The 20,512-nt window shown below is 37.3% G+C and overlaps 1 protein-coding gene across 14 annotated transcripts in view; it reads left to right on the forward strand.

The window, feature by feature from the left end:
* Positions 1-20,512, forward strand: part of GULP1 (GULP PTB domain containing engulfment adaptor 1) — a 247,233-nt gene that overhangs the window by 22,712 nt on the left and 204,009 nt on the right. Inside the window, exon 2 of one of the 14 annotated variants that reach the window (XM_087861939.1) lies at positions 14,146-14,209. The exons of the other annotated variants lie outside the window; for them this stretch is intronic. The gene's annotated coding sequence lies outside the window, so the exon portion shown is untranslated. The remainder of the gene's footprint in view (positions 1-14,145; positions 14,210-20,512) is intronic. 14 annotated transcript variants of the gene reach the window in all.

A 20,512-nucleotide genomic window follows, 5' to 3' on the forward strand; every position in this document is an offset into this window, starting at 1 on the left:
CGAAGCACCCCAGTGTCAGAGAAGCATTGACTAAAGCCTAATCTGCCTGTTGCAAGTGGACTTTCTTGCAAGTCTCAAATTCATTTGAATCCGATCTTACTCCATAAACTTTGTGTCACAGTAAAACTAATGTATTTTAATTACAATGAGGCAATACGAATCCTCCAGGATTGTGGGGTCTTAATCCTGTGACTTTGTTTACCCCTTGGCTCGATATATTTCGCTGAGTATATTCATGCCTCTGTCAAAGTGCTGTCACTGTGAAGTGTGTGGAGTCCTTCAGGGTTTTCAAACAGAACAGAATAAAGAAGAAGGAGGTAAGGAACATGATAAACTTTGCACTTACGAAACCTCAGCTTTTGGGCAAGATGGAATGAAGATGTGCGAAATAGCAATAGAAGCTAACTTAAGAAATGTTAAAATAGTCTAGATGAGAGCTGATGAGGGCCCAAATGTAGGAGATAACAGTGGGATCGGAGAAGAATGAATTGGAGTGATGTTTCATTTATAGAATGTTGGCTGCTAGGTGTGGGCATTTCAGGAAGAAGGAATAAAGAGAATCATGTGCAGACTTTGAACGACTAGATGCTGCTACTTTTCACCAAGACAAGGACATACGGAACAAAGAATGTGATTGGAGGAAAAGACTGAGCATTCCAGTTTGGATTTTCTGAGTTTGAAGTGTTTGGGAACGATTATGGGGGAAATGCACTACAGTAAATTGGATATGCTATTTGGAAATAAAGATACATCCTGGGGTGTAGGTACATATTTGAAAGTCGTTGGCAAGGGTGATTGTTAGCGCCATTAGATCAGACCTTGGAGAGCACTGGTAGTTAGGGGAATCAGAAAATGAAAGGCAGCAAAACAGACTGAGAAGAACCCAAATATGAACCCAAAGTCTCCATTCCAAACTTAAATCTTCCCTGCCCAGGAGGTAGATAATAGAGATCTCAACTAAGTAGATAATAGGGATCTAAATCATTATACAGGGGATGGAAAAGAAAGGACTGACTTGCCAAATATTTTAAAAGAACTATTCTGTGTTGTTAAAGACCAAAAAGACCAAATTGCACCTAATCTAAGACAGGCATTTCTAGAATCGGCCAGTTTCGCTGACCAGGACTTTCATGTTCATATGGCTTCATCTTAGAAACTGAATAAGGATTTCATAGGTTTGGCAAAGTGAACCTCAGTCCTTGGTCAAAAGAAGATATTACAGACCTCCCTAGGTTATCCCGAATTCTCCAAGGACTACCTCTGCAGTTTGTTTCCACAAACCCATTCTTAAATGTAACCACAATTGTATTGTGGAGTTACTTATTGTTTGTGACTTCAGTTTGGGCTTTTCTGAGTGTCGCACCATCTTGAATTTGACCAATCATTGAAGTAGGAGTACCTAGAAGTAAATATCAGTAAATGGAACCAATTTTGACGAAATGAATTTTCTTACATTAATGAAAACTAGTTACTAGGCAGTTATATTAATATTATTAGAAAAGCATTTCATGACAAACATTATAAACCTGCATCTATATATTGAATATAGTTATATTATTAAACATTTTTATTTTCTTAAATCAGACTTGATTTTTATAAACTAATTTTACCAGAAAAATAAAGAATTGAGAAAAAGAGCATTGAAGGAGACTTCAAACCCTACTTCTATTTTGGTCTTTTTAGTTTCATCAATGTAATTCGAAAACAGCATACCTATAGTTGTTACTCTCTTTATATTGTAAGTGTTTATTTCACCAGAACTGTAAAAGATACCTGAAGGCTTTTTATTTTTCTTCTTTTTCTTTCAAAAAATTTGTCATAAAAGAGAAAATAAAAAAGATAAAATTTATATAAAAGGATCTTTATAAATTAACATGGTAAGACACTGTTCTCGGATATAGTACTGAAATGGAGTCTTGTAGTGCTTTCTGTAGAGTCATTTTTAGCGTGTTTTTACTTGTAGACTCTTGAATTTTCTACTAGATTCTTGGTACTAATTGGATGACCTTCATCAGGTTACTTAGTCTCTGTGAATGGGAGGGGATGCATGAGAAATAATTGTGTATTTAAGTTACTTTTATGCTTGTAATCCTGTCTCATTGCAATGGAAGCCCTACAAGAACAGGAATTGCTGTGTACTTGCTTGTTCCCAGGGACCCAGAATCTACCTGAGTGTCTGGCGTAGTTGTCATTCAAATATTTGATGAGTGAATGGAGAAACAAGGAATTCAAGATCTAGTTTCCTTAAGAGAAAGTGTGCTTCATCCAACATGTGTATACTAAAGTAATGCCTTGGAAAGAGCTGTTAGAAAGATGCGAATGTTGGTTAATGAATGGGGCAGGAACACACCTGGGCACTGACGCTTAGCCTATTACTTGAGGGCTAGGAGTAAGTTTTTATTTCAGAGACGATAGCAGAAACAATCCAATCTGTACTGTGAACCATGTAGCTCTGTAAAATTTTGCCTTGGCCATCTCACTGCCTCCTCACACTGCATGTAAAGGAATGACCAGATTTTCCATGGCCTACTTTTTCTAATTATTTAGGATTCTAAACATGATTTACCCACATGAGGACTTTAGTCCTCAAGAAAACGTTTCTTTTCAGGTTGAATGGGAATATTCTGAGATTGAATGAAATAGAATTTGTACTTTTAAAAAGTACTCTGAAAGCAAAATGTAGTTGATACTATCCAGTCAACTAGTATTTCAAGGAGCGATTTAGGAAACAAATTCTTAGAAGCAGGGATAACTAGAGAGAAATATATTTAGCATAATTTAATAGTAACTTGGTTTGCATGTGTTTGTTGAAGTAATTACATGGATTTATTTTTATATCTTTTACGCTATTTCAAGTTTATTTCTGCATATTTGGGTGCAAACTATCAAAATGTTTATGTATTGAAAAGTGCCCCTTACTAATAAAGTTTAAGAAATAAGGACTATGGTTTTGATTTATTAGTTGATGTCATATTAATGGATAACTCTACTTGAAAAGTGAGGACATGGATTTTATTTAGAACTTATAATAATAAACCAAATCATATAAGCATATGACTAAAGCATACAGTATGTTTTTATAAAGACATAGTTATATTTTAAAATATGCTATAAACTATTAGCAGAAGTGTTATTATTTTTGTATTGTGGTGTGATATCACTTAGAAAATGATATTAGATGGAACAAGAAATATTTTTCTGTAAGTGAAATTATAGTTCCATAAGGAGATTGATTTTGTGATCACAGTGTTTTCATTTCCACTTTTCCATTGTTAATTTTTTACACATTGGCAAGCTAATCTTCAACATCGGCCAAAATGTCACTTGTCTATTTGTTAGTAAATTACCCTAATTGATGAGTGAGAAAAGTTAATGATATCTGCCAAATTTTTAGGGGTGAAATAACTGATTACCTCCTAATTCATACTTTGTCCCTAAAATGGTATGTTAATAAATGAGAAAAACCAGTCATAAAATAGAAAGTGCAGTTGTTCCTGCTCATGATTAAATAAAGCAGGATAGAGAAAATTCAAAGTATTTCTTTAACTGTTTATTGACTGTTGCTCTATATACTATTATAATGAAGCAGAGTAACCCTCATAAAAGTTGCAAAACAAGTTTGGAATCCATTTCAAAGGTGGTAAACATTTTTTTAAAGAATTATTTACTTATTTTGGGGGGCAGAGAGGGAGAGAGAGAGAATCCCAAGCATACTCTCCACAGAGCACTAATGCGGGGCTCTGTCTCAGGACCCTGAGATCGTGACCTGAGCCGAAATCAAGAGTCGGATGCTTAGCCGACTGAACCACCTGGGCGCCCCAGTAATTTTTTTTTTTTTAATAACTATAAGGAGAATCTCTAAGTTCCTTAAAATGTGCTAATGGTATCTGTTGGTTAATTTCCAGACAGGTATCAACATAAAAGTGTCAATTTAAATTCCCAATAGTAAAGATGGTGCGCTGATGGCTTCAGCTGTTCTTTTCCATATGGAGTAAACTCCATATATGGAAATTTAACTCAATACATCACTTAATTTACGAGTGATATTTGTTTTCTAAAAAGGTTTTAAACCTATGAAATAAACTCTAGGAGTTTATAGGGGTACGATTAAAGCTGTTGCTACAACTTTTAAACAGTTTGTATCTCACATAAAGCAACGTTTTTTATTAAATATTTGCAGACTATAGAAGAATTTTTGCATTTTGCTTTTGGGGAAATTCATTCTTTAAAAAGTAGTAATTATACATGAATTCATTCCCGTTTTAAAAGATTCAAATACTCCCAAGACCTAGAGAGCAAAATATGACTATTTACCTTCCTGCCCCCCTTATATCCATGGCCCTCCAAGGTAAAAACTGCTAATAGTTTAGTATGCATCATTACCACATCAATTCTATTTACAAACACCTTGTTAAAAAATAAAAAAATGGGATCATAATATATATTCTTTTAACTTGTGTTGGAAGAGATTAACATCTTTGGAAGTAAAGAGATTTGATTTGTGAGTTCAAGGTCACTTTTATTTGGACAATCTATCCAGGTAGCACTGCTGCCCATATGAGTCTCTCCCCCAGTACTCTAGCATTTTCTTGGCATGGCATCTATGAGGAATGGGAAACATGTTCACTAGAGAGTAAAATAATTGTGTGAAAGTCAGTTCATTCATCAACAAGCCAGAAATGTAGCTTAAAAAAATAGGCATCCTTTTTTCTTTTATAAATGCTTGTCAAGAGCTCCTGGGTGGCTCAGTCAGTTAAGCTCAGGCCATGATCTCAGGGTCCTGGGATTGAGCCCCTGGTGCAGGCTCTGTGCTCAGCTGGGGAGACTGCTTCTCCTTCTGCCCCTCCCCTCCTTGTGCCCCCGTGCTCTCTCTCTCTCTCTCTCTCTCAAATAAATAAATAAATAAATAAATCTTTAAAAAAATAAATGCTTGTCAAGTTTGCTCACATTGTTTTTGTATGTTTGTGATCGTTACTAGTTTGGCCCCATATTTGCATTTCTCATATTAGTCATACAGTAAATGTTAAAAAATACATATTTTTCTTTAATTGATTCTGATCTTTCTTTTATATTTTATCTTCTTTCCTATTTGACCTTCTGTGCTTTTCCTGTCTTCTCCCGTTTTTGACCCTAACATTTTAGGAAAGCATGTTTTGTGGTGATGTGTTTAGGACAGAATTTCTCAACCTTGGTAGTTTTGACACGTAGGGCCAGATCATGCGTTGTTGTCCAGTGGGGGAAGAGGCTCTTCTGTGTATTGTAGGATGTTTACCATCATCCCTGGTCTCTGTCTAACCCCAAACCAGTCCGAAACATGTTTTGAAGTCATTAAAGTTGCGATAAGTACCACACTATTAAACCTTCACTCCATGTATGTATAATTGACTTTAACTCGCTTAATGGTAGATATATGTGTTGCATATTAGGTAGAAATAATGTGAAAGTATTTGCTGCTGAAAAGCTCTCTCTAGCTTGAAAGAAATGCCCTCACTTACCTATGAAATCAGAAACCTGAAATCAGACCTTTCTTATGTCTTGACAAAAGTTCATTTAGCACTTTACTTCTTTGGACTTTAAAAAGAAATGCATTTGGGCTACTGCAATTCCACATATAAACATGTTTCCAGAGGTGGTAAATGAAACAAAACAGCCTTCCAGAATAGACACTGCATCATTAGATCTAAATACGTATGGATTTTTCTCATATAAAACCCCTCAACGTTTATCTTCAAATATGTGAACATAATATTCAATTTAAATGGAAATAACATAAACTAAGATTTTAACAGTTTATCTAAAATTTGCAAAGCTCAGTGAAACTGTTTTAATAATGAAAATCCCATCCCATGTAATATCTAGGATTGTTTTCAGACACCTTTATCTTTGAAACTTAACATTTTGGTACCTCTCCCAAAAATGGGCCAAGAACAAAAAAAACTGACCTTCACAATGCAATTTAGGCTACTTCAAACAGTGTTTCCTGTATCTTTAGACCTAAGGGTCTTATTTCCGCCCTTGGTATATATTCTCGTTTAATTAATTTCCTGTTGATTTTAAAACAAATTTGTACTATAGGCTATTTTAAAAGAATTATTTATTTCCAGCTTTTCCCAACATGTGTTTAACTCACTTCCTTTACAGAAACAATACTTAACCTTTTTTGAAGTTAAAATTTGAATATGAAATCCAGCACTGTATTAATTTTAATGTATCAACTTAGTTTGCTATTTTCAATACATCTATTACAGAAATCTGTAATATCTGATTCTGCTTTTATAATTTCTGTTTTTCCTAATCCAGCTTTAAATATTTGAAAATGGCAGATCCAATAGAAAGATGAAGTATTTTCTTTGTTTTCAAACTAATATAAATCACATTCTAGATACCAATATTATATTTAATACTAGTTCTGACTAAAGTAATAGACTTGATTCTCCATAAACTTGAGATCAAGTAAAAATTATTAAAAAGTAATACTCTGATAAAAATATGCCACTAAGTTTATTGGATATTAAAATCTGACTGTGCAGTTTCCTGCTAAAACAGTTATTTTATGTTTGTCTTTATTTTATCACTGGAAATATTTGAGTATCGTTTGTGTAGCTTTTAATATTTTTTTCAAATAAGCCTTTTTTTTTTTTTTTAAGATTTTATTTATTTATTTGACAGAGACAGAGACAACCAGCAAGAGAGGGAACACAAGCAGGGGGAGTGGGAGAGGAAGAAGCAGGCTTCCTACCGGAGCAGGGAGCCCGATGTGGGGCTTGATCCCAAGACCCTGGAATCACAACCTGAGCAGAAGGCAGGCACGTAACGACTGAGCCACCCAGGCATCCCTCAAATAAACCTTTTTTGGAAACTTAAATGTACTTAAGAGGAAAGTATCCTGTTGTGGTCTGTAGTGTATATTAAATAGTAAGACAAAAAGGGTTACAGAAAAGGTTACTCAGGAATCACTTAAAGTCATCTGTTATATCACCTACCACATTTTGGGAAACACTGATTTGAAGGAAATAATTTGTGAATCATAAAACTTACCCTTTGATTTACAGAGTCTTCAGATTATAAGTAGGAATTTTCTAGAACATGACCAGTAATTCTTCTGCCTCATTATTTAAATTTTTTTTACATAGTGATCGCCATAAAATGCTAGCATATAATTGAGTTTAATATATTTATGTCTTGGAAATGTTCTTTGGGGAGGTGGTTGATGTTGGCTGTTAGGTGGAATTGCAAAGGAAGTAACAGTATGGCTTCACTGTTCTGTTTTCATGACATAAATACGTTAGTAATACCTTAGAGTAAAGGAGAGAGTTGAACTTGATTCTAGCTTGTTTGATTCTAAATTTCCACAGGAATAACATGAAAGACAGTTTATAGTATGTGGCTGGGTATAATATTCGTGGTGGATAATTAGGCTCCAAATTTGTAGCTATTCTTTTACCAGGCTATTCTTTCTCTGTTCTGGTTCCTCACAACACTGCGGATCTTCCCCCACCTTTGTTATTTCAGCTGTTTCACGGAGGTTTATCTTGGAAATGTATATTGACTAAAGTTTCTTCTGCCATCCTCACTTAGCTCTTTGTAGTAGAGGTCACGTTTATTTAAAATGTAGACTTTATGGCTGAGAGGTACCTTAGAGCTGCCAATCTCCATTCCCACTCCCTCTCTGACCCTAATTCTGGCCTTCACTGCTTCTTGCTGCGCTGCTCGAAACTCCTTCTCAACTTTTCTCTTAGCCGTTGCTGTTTTCTCTCTCTAGTTCATTGCAGCTCTGATCTTGTTTCTTCCTGGTCCAGAGGCTTCGGAGTCTCCCTCTTTGCAAAGACTGCTTTCTCTCTCCTTTCTGTTTCCACCACCATCTGCCTCAGTCCACAGACATTCCCGATTACTCTTGTATTCTATACTGACTGGACAATCAATGAATGCTTCGGAGATCTTATCTTTGCTTTTGTTGTCCTTTCTTCTCGTTCACTTACTGTTTTTGAAAACCAGAATAAATGCACTTGTCTATTAATATCTCTACTCCTTTCCAGGTTCAGTCACATTTTTACCTCTCACCTTAGACATTTTGGATTCCCCTTTAACCCTGCACAAACAAGACGTGATACTTGTTTTCTCTGTGAATTGCCATTGTACTACTTCTTTCCTCCTCCTTCGTTTTAATAGTTAGATGCAATCTCATTGTAGAGGAAAGGCATGGATTTGATTTTATTTTTTATTTATTTTTTGGAAAGGCACGAATTTTAGAGTCAGACACTGATCTGTTCCCTGTGTAACTGCCCTGAGCAGGGACTGTGTTGGGATATTATTCTTCTACATTTTAGGGACTCCATTCATTGCACACAAAATTGCAATTGGCAATAAATGTTTGAAGGATGAATAACCACTTATTTATGAGGAAATGTTATTTTAATATTGATTCAAACAGTATCCTGAAGAATCTTAATGTTTTTGCCACCCACAGAGAAATACTTTCCTTCTCCAGTAAAGTGCACGGTTAAGGAGTTTGTGTGTGGGAATCAAGTGAAAATGCACCATTGAGGTGATATTTGAAGATTGTTTGTGTGGGGGGAGGCGGGGGGAAGATAGGGAAAGAGACGTTTTATTGCCATTGCTTTCCTGCTGTTTTCAAATCTGTACGTACCCATTAAATGTAGTTCACTCCACTGGCTTTTAGAGTCCTCTGTGGTCACTTAAGATTCCTGATGCCAGTTTCCAGTTGTTGTAAGGGGGAAATTGCTATGGCATGGCATCCAGAGATGATGGGACATCCCAATCTCGTGCCCGTCTGTGGTTTACCTTCTGTGCACCAAGTTGCCATCCAGGAAAAAACCTAGCATGTTTGCCAATAGATACCAAGTGATTTATTAATTTGACAATAATCTAATAATTGAGTTAAATGGTTAGACTCCTGAATATAATAATATGTAATAATTTGCTTTTATATTTTCTTATATCTTCAGTGGAACCTTGTTATCGCAATATGTATGACACAGTAAAATTTAGTACCATGTATGTTTGTCTTAAACTTAGTCTAAAGGGCTAATGACAAAACTAGGAAAAGGGATTTAATTATAAGACATCCTAATCTCTAAACAAGTCTGAACCCTCGGGCTGCCTGTGTGGCTCAATCCGCTAAGCGTCTGCCTTCTGCTCAGGTCATGGTCCCAGGGTCCTGGGATCGAGCCCCAAGTCGGGCTCCCTGCTCTGCAGGGAGCCTGCTTCTTTCTCTCCTCCCTGCTCGTGTGCTCTTTCTTGCTATCTCTGTCTCTCTCAAATAAATAAATAAATAAATAAAATCTTAGGAAAAGAAGAAAGAAAGACGCCTGGACCCCCAAGCTGTTGATGCACAAAGGTGTCTGTGATGACTCTGAACACTTTCTTGTATTGACACAGGACTAAATGAGTAAATGACTGTATGTCAGTGTTATTAATTAAATTTGTCGAAGAGGTTCTGATGCCCCTGAATCATTTTCTGGGGAACATTCTGGAATTAAACCTGTAACAATAATTGCTTAGTGAACATACAAAGTACCAACAAACTTTTCAATGCTGTTCCTTCAAGAAGAATAATATTCAAAGGAATCTCTTTCCAATGATACGTGAGGACTTTTTTCTACCTCCTTAGATGCCTGTTTATTTTTATTAGAACTTTTAAGACACTGAATATTGCAACTTAGGATCCTTTAAGTTTATACCTCAGCCTAATTACTTAACCAATTAAAAAACTGATTTCTTTTAGAAGCTTTGTCTCATTTCTGATCTAAAATCAATGGCAAGTGTATTGGTTGGTGCTAAATAAAGCTATTGCATACTGAAACTTTTATTATTAATATGTATTTTCTATAACTTAGTGTAGTGGTATCTATGTGCATATCCTTAAAGTGGACTATACCAAATTGTGTTGATATTCCGTACCTTGGGAGATTCTGGAGCACCAACATTTGCCAGAAATACAGAAGTCCATGACTATAGTGGGTGGACTCCTTAGGGAATGTGGTATAATTCCTGATTATAGTTCAGACTGGTAGCTTTGAGTATGATGAGATATTATAAGGAAAACAAATAAAATATTTAAGTAATGGCTGTTGTTATTTTACGCCTTGTACATTCTCATGTCTGGTCAAATATAATTATTTTAAGTTTTATTTTCTTTTGTTATTTCTGCCAGAGATTCATATTTATACTTAGGAGAATTATGTCAGAAAAAAACCCCATGGTTTTCTGTACTGAACCAGTATATTCATCATTGACTGTCACTCTCCTAAGTTTTTGAGTGTTCCTTTAGATAATGGTAATGATGCTATTAGTCTTTCTTGGATTTTAAGAGGAAGAAATAAGTAGTTTGAAATTTCACTTTCATTTTATTTTATGGTGAATTTTTTTTGTGCTAGCTTTCTTTTTATAATTCTTTATTTGGAAATAATTTCAAACCTAGAAGAAATTTGCAAGAATAGTCGAAGGGATTTCCTTTACCTGTGTTAATATCTTATTTCATTTATTTTATCATTCGTGCTCTCTCCATGTTTTTGTGAATGTATGTAATATATTTACATTCCTTTGGGAATGTATGTAATATATTTGTGTAGTATATACACATATGTATATGCGATTTTTCTCAACCATTTGAGGATGAGGGTTTTTTGTTGTTTCTCAGTAAGCTTTTTTCTCTCCTTTGTCTTTGAATATCCATGTTGGTGATTTAAGTAAGACATATTAGTTCTGATTTCGGTGGTAATAATCAAACAGCGCATTCTGATAAATTTGCGTTTCCATTATTAGTAATTTTTATTCTTGTTAAAATTTTTTTATGCTCAATTTATAGGACCACTAGGGAATTTGTAGAACAATGGAGCCAGTATGTGCTTTTTCTCCTATCTACCTTTGAGGTATTTTGGCTAATAGTCACGGAGCAGGGGATAAAGGGAGGAGTGGTACCTGGAGAGGATGGTAATAACTCTCCATAGGGATAGCGTCGACTGTTTGGAATCGAACAACTAGCTGACCTTGTCACTTAGCATGTAGTCATTACTTTCATTTTAAAGGTAGACTTCAGTCTGAAAGTTATATACTGAGTACGAATATTTCTCAGCTCTTACTCTTCAGAGATCCTCGATGTTTGAGTGTTTAGAATAATGCTCTGTTTTGCCACTCATTTCATTATTATTCTTGTATACATTGCTCCAAATGACAGAATATGTAAGTCCTCTATATCTATCTTCTGTATCCTTAAAATACAGTTCCATAAGGACTGTGCTAATACTTTCTCTGCAGTTTCTTACTGTGCTAGAGTAGGCTTTTAATACATGCTGACTGATTTAAATGATGATGTGCCCCACACAGCTGCTCTGTTTTTGTTAGCTTATGCCTTAAATCTGTGGAATCAGCAAGGTGGTGTCCCAGATGACCGGATGGGATATTTGACGTTTTCTGTACTTACGTTATACATGTTGAGTCTAGAGCTAATATTTTAGTGTGCATATGTAGACATATACACACATATATATAATCTGTAAAAACTCTAAGAGTTTAATATTTTAGTAACAGATATGTTATTTGTACATCTGCTGAATGCTCAATACTTTTACGTATATTATCTTTAATTTTTACTAAAATCTTACAAAGTTTTACAGAATAGAAAAATGAAGCTTAGAGTCAGAGTTTGCCTTTTAGATAATAATACCTCCCTTCTTGGGGAAATGGAAGAATTAAGACAGCACGTCTGGAGATGCTCACACAGACTCGGCACAGAGTAGCCCCTCAGTGAATGACCGTTTCATTTCTCTCATCAGTGCCAGTGTCTCAGCTCGTGGCATAGCCGAGGGTCTGCCTGATCTGGACCTACAGACTGTATCGATTATCTTTGCTACCTTCTGAAATACAAATGGAGTGACATAGTTTTATATTTCTGTATTCTCAATTGTTGCAGAGAAGCCAGGTGTTAATGACCTGGAATGTTTCCATCATTGGCTTTAACTTCCCAAGCAGCCCTTTTATTATGAGGGTTGACACTGTGCTTCATGCTGACGACACTGTTCCTCGAAGCTCTGCAACAGATGGTGGCTGGTGTATAGATTCAGCACGGTCCCTGGACTGCACCACCGGCTCAGGAGACGCCTGCACTTCCACACTCTGCTTGTACAAGGCGTCAGCCTGTGGTGGAGAGCCGTAACTTGTAACACCACACACACGCACACACATACACACACACACACACACACACACACACACACACACACACACACAAAGAGTCTTGTTACAGTGGGTTGAGGACTTGGGCTGAACTCTGTTCTCTGTGTGGCATTTGTATCATATTTAAAAAGCATATGGCCAGAGAGCTATTTCACCATCAGGCCAGGGAGCAAATAGCCGGGTGTCAGATTCCAGATAAACCACAAGTTTACATTTTGCATTGAGAGCATTTTTATCAGAGAGTGTTATGTTTTACAAGTGCTCACATGAGGGCAAGATGCCTGGTGCACAGAACATGAGTTTGGTGAGTGCCCCAGGGAATAATGGTAGGGAGAGGAGAGTCCTGTGCCAACAAAGGACTTTTTGTTTCACAGAAATTTTTATCATTTTGGACAGGATTATTTGAATCCACTAATGGATGTACAAGGCCTGCTCTGCTTGTGCCTATAAATTGGGAATCCTTTCTATGTGACATGTGGGAACTATTTCTTTGAGAGAAAAGAGAAGCATGTTTGCTTTTCTGATGTGCCTTGTAGGTTTCCCTGGGACTGCTCAGATGACAAAGCTTTCAGGGATAGAATTGGGATTGCAGAGGTGATTTACTGTGAAGTTAATGGACCTTCGGCTTCAGGGCCCCCTTATTTTCCCAGGCTCTGTCCAAAATCCTGGGCCTTACTCACATGTTCGCATGTGAAATTCACAATTGATTTAAACTAGTCAGCTAAGATTGGGGTCTTTTGTACTCCCCTGCCCCTCTGTCATATTTTCCCTAGTGCAAAGTGTGTCAGAGTGGCCACTGGCAATTTTGGAATCTGGCTAACAGGATGCTGAGCTGGAAGTACATTTATTTTGGGCGTAGTGGGATATTGGGATATATTCGTGTGACCCGTATGAAAGTGTCATTTTTGGAGGTGGAAGAGGATTGAACATTGGCAATTTCATATGGTCATATGCGGCCTATACACATATACTCAGTGTATAATTAAGTTTTTTCCACTGTCCTGGTAAAGGAATGTCTTTCAGGAATCTTCCAACTGCTCACTGAGTCTATGTACGCACTGTGATGAGTGAAACTACGTGGCCAGAGGTCATTTTGTGATATGCATGTGTCCTAGAGCATCTGGCACAGGAAATGTGGGTAGGAACGAAACAATGACAAAACTTTGGTTGAACCTAATAGAGGAAAGATTGAATTATCTTTCTAGTCTCTCCTTGGAGAATATGAAAAGATCTGTGAAATATGAAGAGGCAAACAAAATGTATGAGTCAAAGCAAAACAAAATAAGTATAAAAAGTATACAAGAAAGTATGCCAAAGCATATCTAGTAATTATTTGAGAACATAGGCAATTTTTCTGGATTTTATTATTTTTGTAATAGCTGTCAAATTATTTATTTGCAGTATTTTGAAATTTATTTATCTATTTACTTATTTATTGAGAGAGAGAGGAATCTCAGGTGGGCTGGATGCTTAGCACGGAGCCCCATGAGGGGCTTGATCCCATGACCTTGAGATCATGGCCTGAGCCCAAATCAAGAGTCAGATGCTTAACAAACTGAGCCACCCAGGTGCCTTGAAATTTATTTTCTCAAAGGGTTCCCTTACCCCCATTGTATAAGCTTCAAAGTTTATAATACATGGATCTGCCCCTGAAAGGGAAGCATATGGAATGGGGGCCCAATAGCAAACAGGTTTTCCCTAGGAACCCAAAGATCCTTTTCAGAGATTATTTTTATAACTTCTTAAAGTAGAGATCGATTATAGTAACATAACCGATTTCCTTTCAGGAGAAAAAGGGATATCATAGGATGAAAATAGATTTTAAGAGTGATACTCGGGTATGTAAGATTATGTTTCTAGGGTTAGGACTAGAGTACATTTCAGAAACCATAGCAACCCAATCTATTTCTATTTTCCATCAACCTTGTTTAGCACCATCTTTCCTTTCAGGAAAATGAAGACAGATAGGAGTCATCAGTGAATGAGGTTCTTCTTTTAATGAAACTGGGAGCAGGTATGAAAGATCTTTTTTAAGGGTATCTTCTTGTATTTTTCACTCTGTTTCTCCTAATGATATGTGACTCTGATTGTTTTTTGTTTTTTGTTTTTTTTTTATCCTTTTCTTTGGGGGTGGCCTGGGAGGTGCTACTGGAATCAGCAAATATACTACTTGTTAATAAATTCTCCACCAACATGAATTCTTCAATTTTTAGATGTAAAACAGATGTTGCTCTGTCCCATTGCTTTATCTTATCCTCTAATTGCACCATCTTTGGGGAGTCTGGGAAACTCTAACAAAAGAAGTAATGCTTTTCTTATTATTGCACACAAGTGCCCAGATGTCACAAATAATTTAGAAGACCAGGGAGTCAGAGGTTCTACTAATGTTTGTTCCTCAAAGAGCTTTTCTTTAATGAACCCCTGCCAGGGGGATGAAATGTCTCATGAGAAGCATTGCTTGATTTATTCATGGTGGATACCAGTATGTAGGATGGATATTTAAACATTTAATACTCTCTTACCTTTCAGAATATAGCATATGTATGGCTTCTTGTTCCATCGTTTCTTTTATTAGAAACATCTGAGATATACATCAAACATGAATCAACTCATCATAAATCAGCTGTAAGGCATTAAGATGTCGGGAGAGGGGACCCTCAGTGCAATGCCACTTAGGATCTTACCTTTTTTCTTTTATATTTCCCTGTCTCGGTGAGTGTGATAAATACCCGGATCTGAGGCGGGCAGGATGCCTCCCAATTTACTCACCGTATCAAGTTCTTGAAAGCCTCCTTAGTCTCTGCTTTGGGATGACCTTAGTGTCTGCTGACTCTTCTGACTTACAACGAGAGGTGTTTTTTGTTTTGTTCTGTTTTAAGGAAATACAGTTTGTATAGCATCTTTACAGCCACATTCAATGGTCAGTTGCCCTTGCATCATACTAATTCATTCAACAAATATTTGAGTGCTGGGGAGAAGTGGAATGAAGTGGTAGTTTGGCGTCTGTTTTCTGCCCATCTCCATCTTGCTCTCTGTCCTGGGAGACAAGTTAATATAGACCATATTAATGGGCCCCCTGGAAAGAATGCTGAGGGAGGGAGAGTGTGAGTTCACCTCATTTATTCTTTTAGCTCTTTAGTGTGGTACGCATTTCCTTCTAGGATCCTGGCTGATAAAGATGCTAGTCAAGAAATACCTCTGTGATGCTTTGACATTTTCAGTGACATATGAAAGATGTGAGGAAAATGTGTAGAAAAACTGTGTAGAAAAACTCTTTTCTCGGAATGTTGAATGGGCAGCAGAGTGGACTCGGTGGTTGGAATGAAGTAAGCAAGTGGGAGAATAATAGGAAATTAAGTCAGAGAGATAGTAGAATGATGTGGGAAGACCATAGAGTGCTTTATTGGGCCTATTTTCATTGTAAGATTGGAAGTCATTGGAGGTGATGAAAGGCTTATAATGTGTCACTCTGGCTACTGTTTGGAGAATAAACTGTATGGGGGCAAATGTAGAAGCAGACAGACTGGAGACTACTGAGAAAGCCAACGGTGATGGTAGTGGCAAATGTAGTGAAAAATGCTGGGATTCTGGATGGGTTTTGGAATACAAGGACAGGATTTGGTGATTCACGTAGGATGGTAAAAGAGCAATTCATACTCATACCAAAGTTTAGCAACTGGATGGATGGACCTAACATTTCTTTGTTTTAAATGTTTTTTTTTTCCTAAATTTTTATTTTTAAAGTAAACTCTACACCCAACGTGGGGCTTGAACTCACATCCCCAAGATCAAGAGTTGCATACTCTACTGACTGAGACAGCCAGGTGCCCCCCACCCTTTTTTTAGAAATTGTTTTTATGGACCTATCATTTCTGATATGAGGATGCCCATTTGAGGAAGAGTTAGAGAGGAAGATTAGGAATTTGATTTTGGATCTGTTAAGTTTGAGATGCATCAAAGTAGACGTATTGACATATAGATGGTATTTATAGTTGAGACTTACTAAAATTACCTGGACTGTTGATTCTCAAATTCCTTAGTTGGGTATTTGTAAATACAATTTTCATTGTAAATATATAATGCTTGGGTCAGCCTGGTTAACCTTTAAAAACAACATTATATTTTCTTCTTTCAAATTTTTATTTAAATTCTATTTAGATAATATACAGTGCAATATTGGTTTCAGGAGTAGAGTTCAGTGATTAATCACTTACTTGTAACACCCACTGCTCATCATATCAAATGCCCTCCTTCACGCCCATCCCCCATCTAGCCCATCCCCTACCCACCTCCCTCCATCACCCCTTTGTTCTGTCTTTAAGAATCTCTTATGGTTTATTTCCTTCTCTCTTTTTTCTTTTTTCCCCCCTCCCATATGTTCATCGGTAAAAGCAATATTATTAAGATTAGAAATGATATTTTATAAAAAATAAAGAATGTATATATTCTATAATTAAGGTATATATGACATAATCACCTATAAATGTGCGTAACCACTAAAATACTGATGTGTGTATGTAAACTCATAGGTAGACATATAAAGTGTGTATGACACAAAGACTATGTTTGAAAATATTATTTGTCTTTTTGGAAGGCGTTTTTTTTTTTAATGTCAGAAAGTGAGAGTAATCACTGATTTTCCTGCCAAGCGGGGAATTAAATTATAACTCTGAAAAGAGAACATAAGGAATGTTACTGCAGCTATCCTTGAAATGTCAATCTACTTTTAAAATGCAATGATTTTAGGCCATTTGTTTACAATATGGCATCTCTATATGTAAAAATTTCAAACACTTGGCCGTCTGTGATTTATCTCTAACTTTTTAGGATTTTGAATACAAGGCATTTGTAGTAGTAAAGAAATCTTTGCTATCCAAAACACTAGAGCAGGAGTCAGAAGTGTGGTTTTCCAGGGTAGTTACTTTGTCACCAACTAGCTACGTTGATTTACAGCACTTAACCACTCTCTGGGTTTAACTTTTATAGACTTAACTTCTGTAGGTTTTTTGCTTGAAAATGACAAGGTTAAATTAGATTACTGGTATTACTGTAGTTCCAGAGAACCCCTCCAGACTGGTAACAATGGGCCAGGTATACCTAAGACGCCTTGGTCCTTCACCGTTTCTTTTTCTTTTTAAGGTTTTCTTATTGTTACTATTTTGATGTGAGCTCCAATATGGGACTTGAACTCATGACCCCAAGATCAAGAGTCACATGTTCTACTGACTGAGCCAGCCAGGTGCCCCAGTCCTTTACTTTTTCGATCAGGGCCTTTAGCTTTTACTTTCTCTGCGTTAGTGTTACCAAGGAAGACATTTTTGAGCTGCAGGAGCACCGGTTTAAAAGTCTTTAAAAAGCAGTTAGTTGTTAATTTTTTCTAGAAAAAAAAATTTCAAGTAGTGACGTTCAGAGTTGTTCTCAGCAGTGAGAGCTGTCTTACCTCTAAACCACTGCCCAAAAAACATACCCAGCCAGTTTTGTAACTGTCTTCCCAGGTAACTATTCTTTTTTTTTTTTGCCTCTGAAGTATAATTTAGCCTTAACATTCTTTAATTACAGTGTTAGGATCTTACAGTTGAGACCGACCTTAGAAATTATCTCTTTCAACCTCTTTCCTGATACAGAATGACCACCACATCCCTGAGGCTAGTTATTCAGAATCTATTTGCAGAGCGCCGTGGGCTCATCCACTGGGATGGTAACCCATTCCATTTTGTAGCAGCTCATATTCTTTCTTATGTGCTGCCAAGATAAATACCTTTGAAGCCTTCATTTTTTGGTCATTTTACCATAGTGATTTGAAAACACTATCTGTGGTTAGTGGCTCTCAAAGTATGCTGTACATAAGAATCACTCAGAGGGTTAAGATGAATAGTGCAGGATTCTCTATACAAAGATTGTTTCAGCAGATGAAGAGAAGAAGCCCAGCGATCCACATTTTCAATAATCATTTTGTGTGATTGCAGTTCTAGATTATTGTTATAATTCAACAAAGAATGTGATGAAATGGTAAATTCAGTTATAAAATAGTTTGTATAATATGATTCTATTTTTGCATGCAATATAATCTTGGTGTAAAAAAATCAGTTTAGGGGCTCCTGGGTGGCTCAGTCGGTTAAGCTGTTGACTCTTGATTTTGGCTCAGGTCGTGATCTCAGGGTCCTGGGATTGCGCCCGTGTTGGGCTCCATGCTCAATGGGGTGTCTGCTTCAGGATTCTCTCTCCCTCTGTCCCTCCCCCTGTTCCCTCTCTTAAGTGAATGAATAAATCTTTAAAAAAAAAAAAATCAATTTGGGCAGATATCCTGAAAATGGTATCAATGGTTGATTATTTGTGCTTGTTGGGATTGTGGCCAATTTATACTTTTACTTGTCTTGACAGTCTAATATTTGATTGCGTAGTACTTTTATCATTAAAAATAGGAAATTTTAGGGGCACCTGGGTGATGCAGTCAGTTAAGCATCCAGATTTTGGTTTCGGCTCAGTTTGTGATCTCATGGTCGTGAGATTGAGCCCCGAGTTGGGCTCCGTGCTCAGCAGAGTCTGCTTGAAATTTCTCTTCCCTCTGCCCCTCTTCCTGCTTGTGCTCTCTCTCTCTCAAATAAAGGTTTTAAATAAAGAGTGAGCTATTGCATGAGTGCCACCCAGGCACCCCCCCCAATGATAGTAAATTTTAATGAGTAATTATCACCCCCTCTTCTTATCATAAAGGTGATTTTTATAGAACATGGAGAAATGCAAGGATGAAAGAGACCTTCCTAGCCTGGCAACATTCTTATTGCTCCTGGTTCTTTCAGGGCACATTAGAGTAAAGGTCCTTTGTAAAACATACTGGCTTTTCTGATCTTGAAACAGAGGATGGTGGTCAGCATTGGTAGTCCTATCATTATTCAGTCCAGATTTCATCAGTCATTCATCTGTTCTTTCTACCAACATTGGTGTTCTAGGTTCTGTGCCACTCACCAAGGCTATAAAGCGAAACTTCTGCACCAAATTCCTACTATAGCAGAGGAAGCAAAGGTTGCATATAAAAGAACTGCCTCTCTTTGGGAAGTGGAGGGAGCTGGCTTCACTTAAGCGTTGTTGAATGAAGTGAGCCTTGAGAAGTGAGGAACAGTCTTATCTAAGCAGATGGAGTGAGGGGTGGGTGGAGATTTTTCCTTGAGGAGCATATGCAAAGCCAGAGAAATGTGAGCTTGTGCTTTATAAATGGGGAACTCTAAGTAATTTGATATGGCTAGAGGACTGGCTGCCCCTGAGAGGATTCCAAGAAGTAATTTGGACAGGTAAGCAGGAGTCCAATCTTGCAGTATCTTATATGCCATTTTAAAGAATTTGGGAATTTAGGCAAGTAACTTGATTAGCTTTATACTGGTGGTAGCCGTGTGGCAGCTAGATTGGAGGGGGTGGCTGGAGGTGGTGAGACCAATTGAAAGCTATTCTGGTACTAAGAAAAAGTGTTAGAGGCAAAAATTGTTAAGGGGTTGGAATACCAGGACATCCTGACTGACTGAGTCCGGGGATAACTAAGAGGGAGGAAGCTGGCATGACCCCTAGTATTTCAAGGAAGGTAGCTGGGTGGATTGGATTCTAGCACCATTTTTGCAGGGTAGAAGATAGGGGGATATCAGCCCTAAGGGTTGTTTTCTTAATTTCCTCCTCCTCCTCCTCCTTCTTTTCTTCCTTCCTTCCTTCCTTCCTTCCTTCCTTCCTTCCTCCCTCCCTCCCTCCCTCCCTCCCTCCCTCCCTCCCTCCCTCTCCTCCTCCTCCTCCTCCTCCTCCTCCTCCTCCTCCTCCTCCTCCTCCTCCTCCTCCTCCTCCTTCTTCTTCTTCTTCTTCTTCTTCTTCTTTTAAAGGAGATAGAAGTTGATTGAATACACTGCAAAGGAGTGGCAGGCAGGACAGCCAAGGAGAGACTTCTAAAGGTTGTTTTCAGTTTAGAATATTACTGCTCTCTCACAGTATAGAAGGAGCAAAAAGTACATGGCATGTATAGAAGACAATAAAATATCTGAATTCACCATCTGGACACTTGTTTTCCGTGTGCCCATCTCTATATTTAATTTCAACATTTCTAGGTCTCAGAAGATTGCTGTGCCCTGGAAAGTCTTTAGTGTATGTGGTTTCATAAGTTTTCATTTGGATGCTACTTCCCCCTTTGTCTATGTAAATCTAGAGATAACTGTGAGGGAGATAATGCCTTTAGAAAAATCAGAAAGTCATGCCAAGAAGGAACCATTTGGAAAGGGGAGGGATGTCAGAGAGCAAGGATAAGTTTCAGGAAATGTTGGCTATTCAGTGATGACAGATAATTTAA

This window comes from Ursus americanus, chromosome 1, assembly GCF_024610735.1.
Source record: "Ursus americanus isolate L20-20 chromosome 1, mUrsAme1.1.p, whole genome shotgun sequence".
NCBI lineage: Eukaryota > Metazoa > Chordata > Mammalia > Carnivora > Ursidae > Ursus > Ursus americanus.